This window comes from Epinephelus lanceolatus, chromosome 3 (genome assembly GCF_041903045.1).
Source record: "Epinephelus lanceolatus isolate andai-2023 chromosome 3, ASM4190304v1, whole genome shotgun sequence".
Classification (NCBI taxonomy): domain Eukaryota; kingdom Metazoa; phylum Chordata; class Actinopteri; order Perciformes; family Serranidae; genus Epinephelus; species Epinephelus lanceolatus.
This window is the reverse complement of record NC_135736.1, coordinates 17,073,387-17,088,866: the sequence shown is the minus strand read 5'-3', so window position 1 is coordinate 17,088,866 and position 15,480 is coordinate 17,073,387.

Genomic DNA, 15,480 nt, shown 5'->3' with positions numbered 1-15,480 from the left:
AAAACACACAGCAAAACTGCGAGAAGGGAATTAAACAGTGTGTTTCTCTGCTCAAACATACAATGCAGATATTAGTATGTCTACCTAACTAGCTTACTAGCTACAGCTGTCATCAAGGGTGTAGGCTTTGCTTGAACTTTGGTTTTGAAAGTGACTCTTCATTAGTCATGCTGATGTAGAATTACTTTCAAATCCAAGCAGCATGTTGTCAGTTAACTACTAATTATTTTGTGGGGTTACATTAGAAAAAGCCCTGTTCAGGACTGGGACATCCACTGTTTATTATTAACCTGCTGTGTAGGAGCTGGTTTTGGATGTTGCTGACTGTACAGTGTTTTAGTGGCTCCTAATTTTGTCAGGGTGACACTCAGAAGCCCCTGCTCCAATCGTCACTCAAATAAGTTCGCCAAACACGTCGAGAAGTTGTTACTCTCAAAGTCTTTCCTCTAGCTGAAAGTGAACTGTAAGCTAGGCATGTAACTGTATGACCTTTGTCATGTCATACCGAGGTCTAACTAGCTCTTTACAGTACAAAAACAATGCTGCTCCTTCTACATGGATCGTTCGGTAAATCAGTAGGTAAGGTAAAGTGGAGTGAAACTGGAGTAAGCATAATTCAGTTACCAGAACTCAGTAACTTGTCAATCTTTTAAATTACCTTGGCACACCTTAAGCCCTCTTCGCACAGGACTAGAATTACCTGGGGACCACGTGTGATGTAGGAATTTACCCCCACGTAATGTGAAGGAACCTTTGTTCTACTTTGTACAGAATAAGTGTTCTAACAGGCTCTATAGTGCTGTGAGTGAAGTACAATGCTTGAACGCCCCCATTGTCACGCCCACAGGACCCCTGTGTGCTGAGGATGGGAGTGAAAAGGCTCAACAAAGCCTGACTGACCTCACGCAGCACCGAAGCAGAACTCGCTGCTGCCTGTCGGCCTGCACCATTCAACATCTGGCCTATGTTGTTTGCCTGACACTGGGGAAACACCACCTCTGTCAGATATATCTCAAATTGTTACATGTCCCCAGCTGCATTTCACATCAAGGAGATGTTGCCATGTATAGGTCGGTGCCAGCATACAGGCTCATCAGCTCGGCAACATGTTTCAGATAAGATTACAGGGTGCTGTGGTTCACATCTGCCCAGTTGTGCAGGCGGGAGCATGGCTACATTGTGTCTAGTTAAGACATGGTTCGGTTCATGTATAATCCTCTGATAAGGGTATACAGTGTAGGATGAGATAAAGGAGAACATCAGACAGACAGCGCCTGAGTACCAGCATACGTACACTGACTGAGAGTGTGTGGAAGACACAGAAAGAAAGAGAGAGATCTTCAAACCAGGCACGAGAAAGAGGGAGAGGTATGGCTTGAAAGTTTGTAAGAAACAGGTGGGTTTCTGAGGGGAAGAATTAGGGGAAAAAGCTGCATGTGGGTTCTTAGCGTTGCCGGCCTGTCAGGTTACAATCTTCCTTTGAAGTGTGCGTGTGTTTGCAGGGAGGGGGAGGCATGTTTATGTGAGTCAAAGTGACTGCGTAGATTCATGTCAGTACAACTTCTGTGTGTGTGTGTGTGTGTGCGTGTGTGTGTGTGATCTGTGAATCTGTGTGAAGGTGAGCCAGGGGTTCTCCTGACTAGAGGGCTGTCTGACTGATGTGTGGAGGCTCGTGTGTGTATGTGTGCATTGCCGCACCTCCACCCCCTCTCCTCATCCTCTGTCTGTCCTCTGTGGGGTTTTCCATGGACTGGTTAGATCTCCACTGCTGGATCCAGCAGGTAATTGTCCATGCAGAGATAACCGGAGCAAAAGAAGTAGGAAACGGACAAAAAGAATTATCTTCTCTTGAAATCATTGTACCTCTTCGTTGCAAATTTCCCCTTCGTCTCCTCAGTGTGCAGTGTCTCCTCAGTCGTCTCTTGTCCTGTTCTCAAGTACTCAGAGGCACCCTCAAGAATGGCCCACCCTGTTACAATTTACAATATTTTGGCAAGGGAACAACTGGCACGGGCATTTATAAAGGGGTCCCTTGAACGCTCACCTTGAGATATCCGAATGAAAATGAGTTCGATGGGTACTCATGAGTCTCCCCTAAACTTGTAAAGGCTTATCCCCAGTAAATGTTTTGTTCCTTACAATCAGTGCACTTCATATAAAGCAGTATATTCGTCTTTTTAAGGAAAAGGTCAACCAGCCTATTTGAAGACCAGTGAATCGCCTAAAACTTGTATAGACATGGCACAAAAAACAGGATTGTTGTAAAGCTCATAATATTAACTGTACCAGTATTAGTCCATGTACATTCAATTTTCAATTTTATTCAATTCAATTTTATTTATAAAGTCCAATATCACAAATCACAATTTGCCTCACAGGGCTTTACAGCATACAACATCCCTCTGTCCTTAGGACCCTCACAGCGGATAAGGAAAAACTCCCCCAAAAAACCCTTTAACGGGGAAAAAAATGGTAGAAACCTCAGGAAGAGCAACTGAGGAGGGATCCCTCTTCCAGGACGGACAGACGTGCAATAGATGTCGTACAGAACAGATCAGCATAATAAATTAACAGTAATCTGTATGACACAATGAGACAGAGAGAGAGAGAGAGAGAGATGCAGGACAGACGGTAATGACAGTAGCTTACAACAACATTAATGAAAGTGATAATATTATAGTTATAATTCTGGCTATTGTGGCACAATATGTTGTAGGTATATAGTACATCACATTATTAGTATCATTATATTCCTTAACTCTCATATTGGTAGTTAGTTTTCAACCAGTGTCTATACTGCAACAACATAGACAAATTCCTGAAATTCAGTCATGGCTTTTGGTTTTGGTGTGCTACTTTTGGTGGCCCCATCCACGCCCCCCTGTGAAACATTTCTGGGGGCGCCACTGCAAGTACTGCAACACTGAAAGCACTTTGACGTTAAACATGTCAAATAAGGCATGGCTGACAGTAAGAACAGAGAATTCAAACCCTCCTCAGCCACTGTCCCTTTTATGTGCCATAAACTGTGTGTGTGTGTGTGTGTGTGTGTGTGTGTGTGTGTGTGTGTATGTTTTGTTTTTCCCAACAGGCAGGTGTAGAAGTCAGTGATCTCTGCTTGTACGTATCCACGACTAGCGGAGTCCACACAGGTGTTCTTCCTGCAGTCGTCAACACACACGCACACTCACTTAAGACATACGCGCACCGTCTGTCATCACCTCTCTCTGCGTGAGATTAATGGTGCTGTGTGAATGACTCAGCTGTGGTGAATTCAGACAAAAAGAAAAAAAAAAACTCTGCGTCCTTTCCAAATTCTTAGACATATTAGACAGCTATGAACTCATCCAACTTTTGACTGTAACAAATGACTTAACCTCTTAAGCTCTGACGTACTCACTGGTGACTCCATCTCAACCAACTCAAACTTCCATGATCTGAGCATACCAGACACAGTATTTAGGAGATGCACCCTACAATATATGTACTTCAAATGTGTTTGTGCTAATTTTAACATCCCTACATGAACGGGGCTTTCAAATGGTAATCCATGTGTGTTTTGTTTTAGGAAAGCCCGTGGTCATGGGTGCAGTTAAACTTGAAGGGAAAGATCACCTTAAAAGAAACCAATGTTGACTGTTGGCAGGACATGAACCACGCTCTGTGGTGTTATAAAGTCACATGCTTTGTATGCCAAACCATCCACCTTGTCTCAACACATTTTTCAGCAGCATAACACGTCACACGTCTGTACTTCCACTTACACTACTCAAAAGCAAAAAGATTAATTATAAAGCTGCGCTAATCAGCATGTTACATCAACAATGGATCAAATTACTTAATGTGTAATGTAAGATGTGTCACTCGTATCAGCATCTCTGCAGTTCCTGTCACCTCTGTGGAGCGTTTTAGTGTCTTTCAGCTCATTGTTTTGGTTTTACAACCTGCAACTTTACTGTGTTGATTCACTCTCAGCGCTGGCGCTTGATTGTAAGAAACAAAACATTTACAAGGAGCAAGCCTTCTCAGATTTAGGGGAGACTCGTGAGTACCCATAGAACCAGTTTTCATTCAGATCTCTTGAGGTGAGAGTTCAAGGGACCCCTTTAAAAATTCCCTTGCCAAAATTTTGCCTAAATTTGGAGCTTTTTGCCAACATTGCCTCTTAGATACAGTAATGGTGGCCTCCAATCATTTTCCAAGGGTGTTCTCAGCACCAAAATAATCAGTCAATGCACATTTAAGCTATTCAAGAAAGATATATGTACTGTATTTGCAGTATACTAAATTGAAATGTTGCAGACTATGATGCTGAGTAACAGAAGCATCATAATTAAAGGGAATACATTTAGTATAATAGAAAGTACAGTCTAAACAGTGTGAGGAAGTTGGCCAAAACAAGTGTTAAATGATTTTAGAAGACACAACAATACACAGTAAAACCACATCACAGGCTAAAGTAAACCAAGCGTACCTGATGTGCGCCTCCGCACCCTCCTGCTATTTGCTCTCGGTCTGCTTCAATGAAAGAGTGTTACCTGACATATTGTAGATGAAAGATTCACACCGGTGCACATATTTTCAACCCTGTTATCATCGACAGTTCAGAAGCAGCCGTAGAACATGTTGTTGAGCAGAAGGCATCGTGCGGATTCCATGTCAAATACCCATCTAACTGCTGTCTTCAGCTCATATCCACAAACCACAAATTACAAACAGCATGGAATAAAACTGGACAGAGAAGGAAAGATTTGCATTTTTGTTAGTTTACAGTGGGTGTTGTCATTACGATTTTCATCGGCCCTAAGGTCACAAAACAGTGCGCATAAAAAATAATTCCCTTTCAAGTCATGTAAACATATCAACAGGCCATAGTTGGTGGTGCAAGAGTTTTGAAATCAGTGTTTGTCTATAAGTGCAAACTGTTTCTACCTTATAACTTTAATTAATTTAGCTGACTGAATTATGCACCTGGGTCTCCATAAACGCACGTTGACACACCTGACACACACAGAGGGAAAATAAACAAGTACCTCAGTTGAACCTGCAGGTGTGTTCTCTGATTGTTTTTAAACCTGGTCAGGAAATGCTCATTGTGACGATGAAGTCGAGCAGAATAACTACCTAAACTGGTGGAGATGAACATCCTCTGTAGGACAGTAAGTGAGTTTAAGTTCATTTCCTGGTTTTATTTGTACTGTGTGAAATCCCTGGGCTCTTATTTCTGAGCGTCGAATGACGGAAAGGAAGCAGTCAAGAAAGAACGAAATACTGCAGCCACACATCCTTTAAATATTTTGTATTTACTAAGTTATTTAAAATATGGGAGAATGATTTCTTAGAAATTCAAACAAGACTCAGTGTCTACAACCATGCTTGCTGGTTTGTGAGGCTGTGCTAAGCATGCTAACAGGCTTACAGTGAGGATGTTACCATGCCCTTGTACAGCATAATGGTAACCATATTAGTGTGTTAGCATGCTAACAGAACTAGCAATAAACCCAAAGTATGACTAAGGCTACTGGGAAAGCACTTGTTTTTTCAGATATTTAAACCCAATTATTGGATAAACTGACATTTTGACCAGATGATGGTGTTAGATGAAAAGTCAGGGGATCATCAAAGTAATTAGGGTTAATTCTCTGGGCACCATGGGTGTCTATAGCAAATTTAATGGCAATCTATCAAGCATGGCTATAAAGATTAGTTGATCCAGCCACAGAAGCTCTGGGAAAGTGGAAATAGACTTTTCTTTAACATAACATTGTGAAGTAAATGTTAATTGCGCAATGTAATGGCTAAAGACTACTGACACAATCTGTGTTTAGACTAGTTTCCATAAGCCTCACTTTTACTATGCAGTTCTGTCTGCCACAAATTACAATTTCCCTGGAAAATGAAGGCTCAATTTTTGGCACACAGAAAGTGCACCAACCAACCATAACAGGAAGAAAAAAGAGCTTTTGTTTTTCTGGTAGCTATCGGTAGCTATCCCCAGAGTATCAGTGTAAGTTTTTTTGTTATTATCCCTAGCAACAGAATGGTGGATGGGGGAACAAACTTTTATCAAATTAACTTTTTTGCATATTTGCTGAAACTGTCACTTTATTCACTAAGTACAAAATGACAAAGATAATCTGTGAAAAATCACATTACCCTGCCCGCTGATGTCATTGCCGCATGTGAACGACAACAACCAATCAATACTCAGCTGTCAATCAAGTCTCATGAACTATGGTCAAACTGTCAAACTAGGTGATGTAGCTGATCAAATATGAATGAAGATTTTGTTACTGCATTATCTATTTCTTGCCTCAAATGTTTTCAGAAACATATTTTAGTGTACTGTTTAGCTGTAAAATGAGAGAGTTGTTCAGGCGGGTGGGCGTCGCTTGGCTATTTCCAACACATCAGCCGGGTAAAAAAAAAAAAAAAAAAACCTCTCATTTTACAGCTAAAGAGTACACTAAAATATGTTTCAGAAACATTTGACACGAGAAACAGGCAATGCAGTAACAGAATCTTGATTCATATTTGATCAACACTACCTAGTTTGACTGTTTGACCACAGTTCAGGAGCAATGATTGACATTACTGACCCCTCAGCTCTGATTTGTGGTTTTCTAACAATTCTAACAAATGCCATTAGAGGCAATAGGAGAAGGAGGGATGTGATTTTTCATAGATTATCTGTTTCATATAATACTTTGTGGATGTAGCAACAATTTCAGCTAAAATGACTAAAAGTTTTTTTGATAAAATAATGCCAACTGTGGCTTCAATGAAACCCTTCATTATTTTCTTCAGCTTTTGTGTGTTTTCTCTCTTCTTCTGTATCAAACTGTTTTTAATTTTCTTTTAAAACTTCCTGTAATCTATGTGAGCTCACTGGAAGTGAAATGGTAACTCGAGCATGAGTGGAAGTGCAGAGAAAGAGGTATTGGGAAGGGGAAAGAAGGGATTAGAGATGAGACAGCAGACACTTACTCCCCTGTGACCCTCCACCCTTGTGGTGTAAAATCATTTATGTGGCTTACTGCAGACATGTTCGCTCAATGCTATGGATTCACAGACAAATTCACTCTTAAATTCTTAATAGGAGCAGAAACATCCATTAAGCTGCCAGGCGAGGAGGGGACAGGGAGGGAGAGGGTGACAGAGGGAGAGAGGGAAAGACTGTCACAATGAAGACAGAGGGGAAGCCTGAAAGATATACCATGATACAATAAAGAAGAATTAATGCAAACACATGTGGTATACTATACTGTATTTTCGATGTGTTGGACGTACTGTATTACAGTAAGTCCCACAACAATTGGGGCATGACTTTACCTGTTTCTGTGGGAAATGAATCATCTTTGCTGAATTAGGACTCATTAATATATAACCTTTGAAATTATGATAAAAACCCAGATTATAACAAATTTAAGTCACAATGCATTTAGATTTTATGTACTCATTTGTATGTTGCATGTTAGCAACCCACAAACCCAAACAACCAACATTACCTCCTGATAATTATACATGTGGAGCAATTTAGTGACTAGTTTCCTGCTCAAGGACACTGGCAGAGATAGACTGGTAGAGAAGAAGGGCAGGAAATTGAACCACCAATTGAATAGTCAATGTAAGTTTGGGAAAAAGTCAAGACAATTTTATATCTATATCACAAATCACAAATTTGCTTCTAGAGGCTTAGCAATCTGTTCAGCATGCTCTCTGATTCACTCATAGACTCTCGATTTGAATAAGGGCAAAAGAAAAAAATGGAAGAAACCACAGGAAGAGCATCAGAGGAGGGATCATTCTCCCTGGATGGACAGTCTAGCAATAGAGGCTGTGTGTACAGACTAGACCAACATAGTACAATTACAGTAAACAGTACTTTTTCACTTTCCTGCAGAGAGTTAGATAAGAAGATTGATACCACTCTCATGTCTATGTGTAACGGATGCAGCTAGAGACAGGAGGAGGTTTTCTTAGCTTAGCATATAGACCGGGAGAATATAGCCTGGCCGTAGGCATAGATTAAGGGTGGATGGAGATGGGGTTGGGGGTTGGAGGTGTAAAATACCTCAGTATTTAGAACATGTGCTTGACCACCCCAATAAAAACACGCAAGTAGCAGAGGACTTTTATTTTTGGTGAATTGTTGCGTAAGAATTTAACAGAATGTAGGATATCAAGTGTTTTGGGGCTCAAAATTTCCATGGAGAGGACCCCCAACCCCCTGTTTCATATGTGCCCCCCTCAATGTTGAAACAATTGTATGTTCTAGAGCCTAAACTGTTAAGTTTACCAGTTATCGTGCTTTATCTTGTTTGTTTAATCTGCACAAAACAGAAATGTGAAAATGACAATTTATGGTTTCATGGGGAATTCCAACCAGGTTTCACTCCAAAGTCGTTGAAATCTGGCATTTGGGCAGTGACTTCTGGCGTCAGGCACAGACGAAAAAAGACCTTTCACATTACCATGATATGCACCTGGTTGCCGTTATAATTCAACGTGGCGGGACAAGAGCAAAAGTTAAGGTGGAGAAAGTCCAAGTAGGGCTGGAGGGGTGGTGGATGGGTCCAACAACCACTGGCTTTCACCTGGGAGGGCGGTGTTCACTTCCTGTAAGATTGTAGAGCCAAACCTTGTTCTTTTTTCCTAAACCCAACCATATGCTTTTGTTGCCTAAACCTAACCATGTGTGTCTGTTGGCTAAATGCAACCATGTGTGTTCATTGTTGAAGGAAAAAATGTGATGTTGTACCAACGTAGTGCATTTATTTTGAAAGAGACTGTATGTAAACATTTCCTGTGAAAACAGAAGTGTATTTTAAAAAAAACACACAATGCATGTAACAGGCTGAACCTGACATGGTGTCCCAGGAAGTAACAACCAATGCACCCAGGGTACCTTGCACATCGTATCTGGACGTGGAAGGTCCATGACCAAGCTGCTAGTAGGTGCATTTTTCCTAAAGTATTTTTAACTTTTCATCTTACCAACTTTTACAGACCTGCTTTCTAAGGGGCTTGGGGGTAATATAAGACCATCACACTACTTCTGCCTTTGTTTCATAATGTGCACAGCCACAGGTCTTTGTACAAGTAACAACGTAAATACATGTATATCTTGAGCGCAACATCCTGACCAATCAGCCACAAATCACCATTTTTTAAAGCCAGTTAGATTCTTTTTTGTATTATTTTTTTGTCCGTCTGGGCTCAAGAGCATGAAAGGTCCCTTTTGCAGTATTTAGGCAGCCCGGCTTGAACCTACTGAGTCACACGTTCTTCATCACTGGAGGAAATCAAGCAGTGGCAATAATGTATTACTTTACAAAAAAACAAACAAAAAAAGATTATACATCACAAACAGCATGGAATGGACATAATGATTAAAAATTGACGACATTCTTTAAATAAATTCACACCTTGAGGGATCAAAGCCCCCAGGACCCTCCTAAATACTCAGCAGACCCTGAATTCAATAATGGCCAAAGCTGTATTTTTATTATCAGCCTTCACGGGTAGTCTAACACCACTCAGCCTCTGGGGGGTACACACACACACACACACACACACACACACACACACACACACAGGGTGGAAGTAATTAAAGCAAGTGGAGCTAAATTGAAGTATATTGAACTCATCTCTCACACGCTCCCGCCCTGTCGATAGATCACTCGCCAAGTGCTATCGACCGCTGCAAAGACTTCCCTCTGCAAAACACTCCTCTCTGCAGTGTGTGTATGAGTGTGTGTGATGTGAGTGAGTGAATGAATGAGAGGAAGGGACAGAGGCAGAGGACAGGAGAATCCAGAGAGAGAGAAAGTGATGCTCTGTGCAGCAGAATTTGCAAAAACTAATTTTAGGATTGCCCTTCATGCTATTCTCGCTCTTCACCCCTCATTTCCCCTACTCTCACTCTCTCTCTCTTTTTCTCATATTTTCTTGTCACCTCATCTGCCCTACTTGTGCTCTCCACCTCCCTGTTTGCTCCTTTTTCTCTAAATCCCTTTATCTCCATCTATCTTGTGGGAGGGGTAATGATTTTAACTAAATGAGAGTCTTGCACTTCCCCACCCCACTAGATTAGCGGATCAATGGAACAGCATTTGTGTGTCGAGATGCCCGTGTGAGTGTTTGTTCCGTCCACACAGACTGTATAGTCATCATAAATACCCAGCATCCCAGGTGACTCCGCACTGCACCGAGGACAAAGCCCTGCCGATGAGAAACGACAAGAAAAAAAAATGACGGCAGAGATTTTCCAGAAACGGCAGGGGAGTAGAAAGCTATGGATTTTTACTGAATAATCAGTAGGAATTCTCCACAAGGTCTTGACATGACAAATGTGTGTCAAACACACCATCAATGGCAGAGGAGAAGAACGCCTCTGCTGCTCTGTTGAAATGCCTTTCCCCTCTGCTTGATGTGAATTCAATTGGAGTTGAATTGATTATCTCCTATTTGTGATCAATCCTAAGTGGGTTTGCATCATCTGGCTCAGTCCTCCAACTGTGTGATCGCTCCTCTAAACCTTTTTCTCCACCATTTATTCTCTTTGCCCACTTTCTCTCTCTATGTGTTGATTTTGTTGTGTTTGATATGATGGAAACATTTGGAAGGCTGGGTGTTAATAACACAATTTTGGTGAGAGCTGATTAATGTATATGTATTAATGTATAATGTACAAAATGTCCCCTGTAAGCAAACAACGATGGATGGCTAAGCGAAACAAAGTCAGCTACAAAAATGAAGTGAGGTGGCACAAGGTTCATCTGATACATAAAAATAAAGTGAGAACAAAATGAACAGGCCTCAATATGGCAAATATTCATTTTAATGAAGGTTGGGGGGCATTTGCCATGAAGTTTCTCAGGCTGCTTGGGGCTTTTGAATTTTGTATTTCTAACAGTTACATTTAGTTGGCTAACACTATTCTTATGGTAACCCCAGCCATCCTATTGCTGCCATTTGCACATATTGTAGAAAGAAGTCCTCTTAAGCATTTTGACAGTAACTAAAATGCAGGATTTTGCTGAATTGTCCAATATCAAAGATCCTGATGACAATAAAGTTGCTTTACATTCAGTGTTTCTCACCAAAACATGTTTATCCTTGAGGCCTAACACATATTAAATCGATGTCCTTCTTTATGAAGCCCTTTCAAATAATAACTGAAGAGGACATAATCGGCTAATTTTCACGTTCATACTTGTATTTTGGGCGGCACTGTGGTGCTGTGTTAGCATTGTTGCCTCATAGCAAGAGGGTTCCAGGTTGAACCCAGGCTGGGGGATTCGAACCCAGGGTGGGGGACTCCTTAGTTTGCATGTTCTCCCCATGTCAGCGTGGTTTTTCTCTGGGTACTCCAGCTTCTCCCACAGTCCAAAGACATGCAGATTAATTGGTGACTCTAAATTGGCCGTAGGTGTGAATGTGAGTGTGAATGTTTGTCTGTCTCTATGTGTCAGCCCTGTGATAGTCTGTCCAGGGTGTACCCTGCCTCTTGCCCAATATCACCTGAGATAAGTTCCAACCCCCCTGTGACCCCTTACAGCATACGGAAAATGAAATGATTAATGAACTTGTTTTTTGGGTCTGTACTAGAACATGTTTACATGCTTCAATGTTAAAAAAAATACATTTTATTTTCCTCATACTGTCTGTGCTAGAACACCTGCATTCAGTCTCTGTCTGCAATGCTCTGTTTTAGTGCCTGCCCCTTTAACCTCCTCCCGACAAAACCCAGTCTGCTCTGACTGGTCAGTGTTTCAGAGTCTTCCCCATCAATGCTCTCACTTTCTGTGTGCCGTCATTGCATCCGGTGACTGACTGTGATGGAATACAGCTGCACTTTCGACGGTGAAAAATCACCAATAAAAGCATTTATACCAAAATCTACACAATCAGACATGTTCCAGCAGGCATATGATCCGAAATTGGGGAAAAATTAAAAACACTGATTAAGGTTGAATGTTAAGTATCATAATCAGATATTGTAGCCTTAAATATACAGTACAGGCTAAAAGTTTGGACACACCTTCTCATTCAATGCGTTTTCTTTATTTTCATGACTATTTACATTGTAGATTCTCACTGAAGGCATCAAAACTATGAATGAACACATGTGGAGTTATGTACTTAACAAAAAAAGGTGAAATAACTGAAAACATGTTTTATATTCTAGTTTCTTCAAAATAGCCACCCTTTGCTCTGATTACTGCTTTGCACACTCTTGGCATTCTCTCCATGAGCTTCAAGAGGTAGTCACCTGAAATGGTTTTCCAACAGTCTTGAAGGAGTTCCCAGAGGTGTTTAGCACTTGTTGGCCCCTTTGCCTTCACTCTGCGGTCCAGCTCACCCCAAACCATCTCGATTGGGTTCAGGTCCGGTGACTGTGGAGGCCAGGTCATCTGCCGCAGCACTCCATCACTCTCCTTCTTGGTCAAATAGCCCTTACACAGCCTGGAGGTGTGTTTGGGGTCATTGTCCTGTTGAAAAATAAATGATCGTCCAACTAAACGCAAACCAGATGGGATGGCATGTTGCTGCAGGATGCTGTGGTAGCCATGCTGGTTCAGTGTGCCTTCAATTTTGAATAAATCCCAAACAGTGTCACCAGCAAAACACCCCCACACCATCACACCTCCTCCTCCATGCTTCACAGTGGGAACCAGGCATGTGGAATCCATCCGTTCACCTTTTCTGCGTCTCACAAAGACACGGCGCTTGGAACCAAAGATCTCAAATTTGGACTCATCAGACCAAAGCACAGATTTCCACTGGTCTAATGTCCATTCCTTGTGTTTCTTGGCCCAAACAAATCTCTTCTGCTTGTTGCCTCTCCTTAGCAGTGGTTTCCTAGCAGCTATTTGACCATGAAGGCCTGATTCGCGCAGTCTCCTCTTAACAGTTGTTCTAGAGATGGGTCTGCTGCTAGAACTCTGTGTGGCATTCATCTGGTCTCTGATCTGAGCTGCTGTTAACTTGCTATTTCTGAGGCTGGTGACTCGGATGAACTTATCCTCAGAAGCAGAGGTGACTCTTGGTCTTCCTTTCCTGGGTCGGTCCTCATGTGTGCCAGTTTCGTTGTAGCGCTTGATGGTTTTTGCGACTCCACTTGGGGACACATTTAAAGTTTTTGCAATTTTCCGGACTGACTGACCTTCATTTCTTAAAGTAATGATGGCCACTCGTTTTTCTTTAGTTAGCTGATTGGTTCTTGCCATAATATGAATTTTAACAGTTGTCCAATAGGGCTGTCGGCTGTGTATTAACCTGACTTCTGCACAACACAACTGATGGTCCCAACCCCATTGATAAAGCAAGAAATTCCACTAATTAACCCTGATAAGGCACACCTGTGAAGTGGAAACCATTTCAGGTGACTACCTCTTGAAGCTCATGGAGAGAATGCCAAGAGTGTGCAAAGCAGTAATCAGAGCAAAGGGTGGCTATTTTGAAGAAACTAGAATATAAAACATGTTTTCAGTTATTTCACCTTTTTTTGTTAAGTACATAACTCCACATGTGTTCATTCATAGTTTTGATGCCTTCAGTGAGAATCTACAATGTAAATAGTCATGAAAATAAAGAAAACGCATTGAATGAGAAGGTGTGTCCAAACTTTTGGCCTGTACTGTATGACTGTCATGATCCTGTTTTCAGTTAGTTAAGTTACCCATTTCGTGTTCATGTTTTGTGTCTTGTCCTGTACTTCCTGTTTTATTTTGAAGATTCACCTGTCTCTCCTTGTCTCTGTAGGTTTTACTTCCTGTCTGGCGCTGTCACACCTGTTTCCTGATTGTTCCTCCCCAGCTGTGTCTCATCACCCCCTATCACCTCATGTATTTAATCCTCATGTCTTCCCCTGTCTTGTTGCCAGTTTGTTGTTCGTCCCAGCACTCTTGTCTCGTCTTGCCGGTGATCACTGTTTTGTCATTGATCTAGCTTTTGCCTCACGATTTGGATACCTTAGCCTGTCTTGTTTGATTCTCTGTGTACCGAACCCTGCCTGTCTTTTGTAATAAACCTTGCTTTTGTCAAACTGGGGAAGAATTGAGCCTTTGTGTCCCTTCTGTGCCACGTTTATGATAGCACGAACTGGCCAGATGGACGCAGCTGATTCTGATCCGGTTCGTCAAGCTCTCCGAGCTTGATAATGTATTTTGTAACCAGTTGTCCCGTCCTGAACGTTTTTCAGGTGAGTCAGGTGATATCTGGCCTTTTCTCACGCAATGTGAATTACATTTTGAGTTATAGGGAGCCTCTTTCCCCTCTGATCGGGCCAAGATAGCCTTTATTATCTCCCACCTCTCAGGGCGAGCGGAAGCGTGGGCCACTGCAGAGTGGAGCCGCCGATCTACTTCTTGCTCCTCTCTCACAGAGTTTATCAGGGCTTTAGAGCAGGTATTCCAACACACTGCACCTGGTCGTGAGGCTTCTAGATCACTGATTAAATTGAAACAAGGCAGACGTAGGGTGACGGATTACGCCATTGATTTCTGCACCCTGGCGGCCAAAAGTGAGTGGAACGCGGCTGCGTTAATAGATGTTTTTGTTCAAGGACCAGGGCGTAAAATTAACACCCGCCAAGCGCCAGTGGCGGGTAAAAAATGAGTTTGGCGTGTAAAACAAAAACACACACCCGCCAGTGGCCGATGGAAAATTTTGAATTGCATGTGGGTTTTTTGTGCTTCGACCATTTCTGCCAGCTGTGTCCAGGGACGGTTTTTGCTATGGGTAATGTGGGCAACCGCCCAAGGCGCAATCTATGTGAGGGCGCATGGGTGCCCTCGAAAAAAAACAAAACAACAACAACAACAACAACAAAAAAACTCGCCAGTTTTCTAGACTACCGCTCATTTCCACGTCAAGTTAGTGGAGTGGGGCGCCCCTATTATCACGTTTCAACCAGCAGCAGAAAGGAAATGCGAATCCTGGCAGTTGGTGGTTGAACGGGGGTCACAGACAGGAACACGGCGGAGGTTCATAGTGCTCTGCGGCGCAAGATAATGGCTTACTGGCCGTCTCCGACAAAGTCCGACTCCAGGTCCAGTACTTTCCTCTTTCGTTGGTGTCATGACTGCCCAGTAGTACCTGGACAACTGAGCCGTAGCGGTACACAGGTATGTAGCGTGTCAGAGGAGAAACGAGCCGTTAACATTTCCACAAACCTCACCGTACTTTAGGAACTGTTCGTTACTTATGGAGGGACTGTCAGGGGAGGAGGGTGGTTGGTTGATTTTTATTTTATCTTGATCCCCCTGTGTTAATCACTTACTGATGCTGTTTTTGAAGTATGAATAAGTCAATAAGTAATTTATTCCATTGAAATACCATTGATGTATTATAGAAAAGTGATTTATCTTTTTATAAATGACAAAAGGCACATCTGCCTCATTTTTGCGTGGTATCGTGATACTACTACTGCAGCCTTTGCCACAAGCACGCCAAAGAAACACAGAGGACAGG